The following is a 6,000-nucleotide window of genomic DNA, read 5'->3' on the forward strand; positions in this document are numbered from 1 at the left end:
TACACCTGTCAGAATGGCTAACATGAACAACTCAGGCAACAACAGATGTTGGCGAGGATGTGGAGAAAGAGGGTCTCTTTTGCATTGTTGGTGGCAGTGCAAGCTGGTGCAGCCACTCTGGAAAACAGTATGGAGGTTCCTCAAAAAACTAAAAATAGAACTACTCTACAACCCGGCAATTGCACTACTAGGCATTTATCCATGGGATACAGGTGTGCTGTTTTGAAGGCACACATGTACCCCCATGTTTATAGCAGCACTATCCACAATAGCCAAAGTATGGAAAGAGCCCAAATGTCCACCGATGGATGAATGGATAAGGAAGAGGTGCTATACACACACACACACACACACACACACACACACACACACACACAAACAGTGGAGTATTACTCAGCAATCAAAAAGAATGCAATCTTGCCATTTGCAACTATGTGAATGGAACTGGAGGGTATTATGCTAAGTGAAATTAGTCAGTCAGAGAAAGACAAAAATCATATGACTTCACTCATATGAGGACTTTAAGAGACAAAACAGATGAACATAAGGGAAGGGAAACAAAAATAATATAAATACAGGGAAGGGGACAAAACAGAAGAGACTCATAAATATGGAGACCAAATTGAGGGTTACTGGAGGGATTGTGGGAGGGGGGATTGGCTAAATGGGTAAGGGGCATTAAGGAATCTACTCCTGAAATCATTGTTGCACTATATGCTAAATAATTTGAATGTAAAATTTAAAAAGTAAAAAATAAAATTAAAAACCAAAAAATCACTATCTTCTATTGTTAGGGGTGTGTGTGTGTTTCCAATATCTACTTAATTAGATGTTAAGGTCTTCAAAGGTGGATTCTACATCTTACATTTTATATCCTTATTTACCTAGCATCCCACTTTAAAGGTAGCCCAGAGTGAGCCACCTCATACATTACATACCTCTATGGGCTTCAGTCATAGCACAGTTAGTGTTATTGACTCCCTCTGGGGCTTGCAGTGCACAACTTGGCTATAAATGGCAACTGGTCTATAAAAGAAACTTAATATTTATACATGTTTCCTGCCTTTCTTGTATCCTTCACAAATTTTTTATAACAAAACTTTCTTAGTTTACAGACTCCTTTGACTTCTTACTATTGAAGAGTAGTAGAATATGCCTTTTTGGCAAAAAGGATTACTTTGAGCTGATTTTTTTTTTTTTTAATTTTTTTTTTTTCTTCAACGTTTTTTATTTATTTTTGGGACAGAGAGAGACAGAGCACGAACGGGGGAGGGGCAGAGAGAGAGGGAGACACAGAATCGGAAACAGGCTCCAGGCTCCGAGCCATCAGCCCAGAGCCTGACGCGGGGCTCGAACTCACAGACCGCGAGATCGTGACCTGGCTGAAGTCGGACGCTTAACCGACTGCGCCACCCAGGCGCCCCGAGCTGATTATTTTTGAGAAACAGCCGACACAGGAGAAGCTCTGAAAATAGAGTAGAAGTTACCTTCTGCAAAAGAAATTTACATTTATAAAGGACATCTACATTAGTAAGTTGTCTTCCTTTAGGTACCAGGAGAAGAAGTGTGATTTTAAATAACAAGAAACTTATTAATGGAGGAACAGTGACTAAAATCCACATAACATTCCTTACTCTACCATGTTTTCCTGGTAACCTCCCATAACTGGCTTCTCCCCTCCTCCCTCAATATCTTTTATCTTTAGCTGAAGATGGTATTTAAGGTGGTGGTTTGGGCCATCTGGAGGAGTTACTCAGTTTTCCTGGGTATCTCACATGTATGTGTGAGATACATGTATGTCAGTAAACTTCTGTTTGTTTTTGTTTTGTTAATCTGTCTTTTATTACTTGTGGTCTCCGCCAAAAACTCAGGAAGATTATTTTTCCTCCTTTACAGTTCTGCTGAAAAGGAAGGGGCCCACTGGTACACCCCACTTGTACCAAAGCCTGCAGATGGTATTAAAAGGTAAACTGAGACAATACGAAAATTATTAAGACCATATTTGGGCAAAAATCTATTCAAATTGAGCAGCCCCAAATGGGAAGTGGTAAGGAGCACTTCACTCACAGGAGCTGGGAGAAACTTTTTCTTTAATTTTTTTTTTTTTTAAATGTTTTATTCATTTTTGAGACAGAGAGAGACAGAGAGCAAGTGGGAGAGGGGCAGAGAGAGAGGGAGACACAGGATCTGAAGCAGGCTCCAGGCTGTCAGCTGTCAGCACAGAGCCCAGTGTGGGGCTTGAACTCATGAACCGCAAGAGCATGACCTGAGCTGAAGTTAGAGCTTAACGGACTGAGCCACCCAGGGTCCCCAGGGGGTTGGGAGACTTTTATAGAGAAAGGGTAGAAGCAAGATAAGGAAATTATTAATTGGCAATAGCTGAAAGCCTATTTGGCTGTTTATGAATGCTTGCCCTCCATATTTTGATTTTGTAACCTTGAGGCATTTACAGGCTGATGTTGGTTTGCTTATGTAGGCCACCACTGCATTAGAGCCACAACCGTCTAAAACCTCCTTGTTTAAACAGTTTAACAATGGGATCCTGGGAAACCAGCAGAAGCCCGCGAAGGATAAGAATTCTTACCAAAGTCAGCTCTCCGGAGATCTCTGTCTGTAGGGTCCAGTCCAGAGAGGAAGGTTAAATTTCATGTGACCTTTCTTTTTCAAATTCAAATTAACAGGACTAAGACATTTATAAGAATCAGTTCTGTGAATTGTAACTCTTCCGGATTTGGTTTTGGGGTGCCCAGTGGTTATTGATACTTTCCCTCCCAGGGATGGTTATTGCTTCCCCGTTTGTCTGGTTTTGTGTCCTGAAAACTTGGCTTGGCCTTCTTTTTCTTTCTGCCCAGGGTACACAGATTGTTGGTTCTTGGCGTGTGCAGGTGGCTCATCCATCAGGTTGGGGGCCAAAAATATGGCTGGACAGAAATGTGCATCACACCTCATTTGAGGCTGGTGTCCTACCAACTGATAGCAGCTCAGGGGAGTTGTCTTACTTTCTTTTGGCTCCTTGAGAGTGGCCCTGGATCCCAGGAGGACCGCATCTCTTGTACCTTCTTTGGGGGTGCCTCTTGCATCTATGGTTAGGTCAATAAAAAGATTATTCAGGACACTTGGGTGGCTTAGTCAGTTAAGGGTCTGACTTGAGCTCAGGTCATAATCTCACAGTTCATGGCTTTGAGCCCCGCATTGGACTCTGTGCTGACAGCTCAGAGCCTGGAGCCTGCTTTCGATTCTATGTCTCCTTCTTTCTCTGCCCCTTCCCTGCTCCACTCTGTCTCTCTTTTAAACATAAACAAAAAGATTTTTTAAAAAGATTATTGGCTTTGATTTTGAGTCACCTGTATGTGTAATTTTGTTTTAAAAGATAAAGGGGGAAAAAAAACTTTTAAAAGGAATTCAGTGCTGTCAGAAATATTTATTATTTGTCCTGGCTGAAAGCTGATAATAGGATTATTTGAAAGAATTTTTAAAGAAGCTCTATGATTAGATGCTGGCCTAACTGGAAGCTGATATTCAGAGCCTGATAAGAAATTTTTGCGGGAGCTGGATAGACTTCTCTCATAAGCTGAAATGGAACTATATACCCAGAAGGAAATAAACCATTTTGAAGCTTTTATGGAATGATTTATTAAAATATTTCAAAAACACACAATTCTAAATCTAAAACGTAAGAATCTTTTGATTTCCACCTTAGTTGGAAATCTTTGCCCTCGTAAAAGAAGTAAATTGAAGAAAACGTAGTTGTGTGGGTGAGTCAGCCCTTGATATTATTCAGACTGTAGATATTGTAAAAGGGCAGGACATTGGAAACAGAACTGTCCTGCACTTAAGAAAGAGAAGGAAAATTTAGTTAGTAATTACTCTAGACCTCAGATAATAGGCTAATTATGCCCCAAAACTCCTTGGAGGAAACTACATCAACTACATCCTTTCTCTGTGCCTTTGAGATAAATTTTCTACTCTGTCCTCTCTAGGACCTGGAAGCCATCTCTAGGTATCTAGCCATCTGAGCAGGTAACTTGAACTTATTTCACTGGCCAGAAATACAATTTGGATTCAGTTGTTCTTTATTTATAAACTAGGGAGTCTTTTATTATTATACCTGTCTCATGACTGAAAATTTTCATGAAAGTTATAAGATCTCCTCCCCTATATAACTATTATAAAAAACATAAGGCTGAGTCCAGAGAGTTGATTTCCTCAGTAGCTAATAAGATGATATTGTAAATGCCACAGAATCTCACATAAAAAGGGCCCATTGAGTACCTGCACCCATCATAGCTAAATTCAGAAGTAAATGAATGAAGAAATTATACTAAAAAATGAACAGAACACAAAGCTCAAAAAGAAATGAGAATCAAATTCTCATGAGTCCTCTTGTGAGCAATATCAGACACAGTAGAGCAATAAAGCAAAATCTTAAAACAGGTAACTGATAAAGGAAAAGAACTGAATCTAGAATTTTATATCCAGGCAAGTTACCATTCAAATCTAAAAGAAAATAATGACATTTTCAAATATGGAAGGATTCAGGACACCTGTGTGGCTCAGTCGGTCGGGTAAGCATCCAGTTCCTGATTTTGGCTCAGTTCATGATCTCATGGTTCCTGAGTTTGAGCCCACTTCGAGCTCCTCATAGTCAGTGTGGAGACTGCTTGGGATTCTCTCTCTCCCTTTCTCTCTCTCAAAATAAATAAATAAACTTAAAAAAATATATATGGATGGATTCACAAGATTTATTGCCCCCAAAACTGAAAGAATCTAAAAGATGCAATCAAGGAAGAAGAGATACAAAACTAAGTTGAGGCAATGATATAATGAAGAGTGATAATTTACATCATTATGGATTGTAAAACTTCAAAAATCAGTTAAAGTATTAATCTAGATCTATAATTCAAGACACTATTGACACGACAAATGAGAGGTGTATATACGTGTGGAGGATGCAGAGGAAAAACAGAGGTGAATAAAAGCATGTTAAAGTTTGGATCTAATTTTGGATGATTGGCTCTAGATGTTGTTAGACAAAAAGCTAGGTAAATACGTTAACATTTTCAGGATGTTCTTAAGAAGTAGAAAAAAGTAAAAAAGAAAAATTGAGGGGAAAAATAGTAAAGAGAAAACACAAAACAAGAGAGAAAAGTCAAAACATAAACTTAATTAATTACAACGAATATAAATGGGTTTAGAGTAATCTGTAAGATGTGGAAGACACCCATATGTCCAAAAGATGATGTATAAATGAAATGTGATACAAAAATACAATGCAGTATCATTCAGTGTTAAGAAAGAAGGAAATTCTGACACCTGCTAAAATATGGATAGATACTGTATAATTCTACCTATATGACCTACTTAAAGTAGTTGAATTCTAGAAACAGAAGGTGGTTGCCAGGAACTGGGGGAAGGGAGAAATGGGGATTGTTGTTTAATGGGTATAAGAGCTTCATTTTGCAAGATTAAAAAATTCAGCAGATTTGTTGCACAACTTAACACTACTGAATGGTAGACTTATAAACAATTAAGATGGTATTTTTTTTAAGTTTATTTATTCATTTTGAGAGTGAGAGCATGCATGTGGGAGGGGCAGAGAGAGAGGAAAAGAGAATCCCAAGCAGGTTCTGCACTGTCAGTGCAGAGCCCAACATGAGGCTCGAACTCACAAACCGTGAGATCATGACCTGAGCCAAAATCAAGAGTTGGACGCTTAACCAACTGAACCACTCAGGCGCCCCAAGATGGCAAATTTTATGTTACATATTTTTGAAAAAATTAAATTTTTTTAATTATTAAAAAGAAGAAAAAAACTGTAAGATAGAGAGTCACTGATTGGACCCAAAGAGAAAAGCCAATGCATAGCCTTCTACAGCACAGCTTCCAAGAGTCCCTCTTGCAAGAGCCTAAGCACTAAACTGACTGGAACAAAAGCAGAAACAAACAAAAAAAAAAAAAAAAACAAACAAAAACAAAACTGGAATTATGTCACAGAGGCTG

This window comes from Panthera onca, chromosome B1, assembly GCF_046562875.1.
Source record: "Panthera onca isolate mPanOnc1 chromosome B1, mPanOnc1 haplotype 2, whole genome shotgun sequence".
Lineage (NCBI taxonomy): Eukaryota > Metazoa > Chordata > Mammalia > Carnivora > Felidae > Panthera > Panthera onca.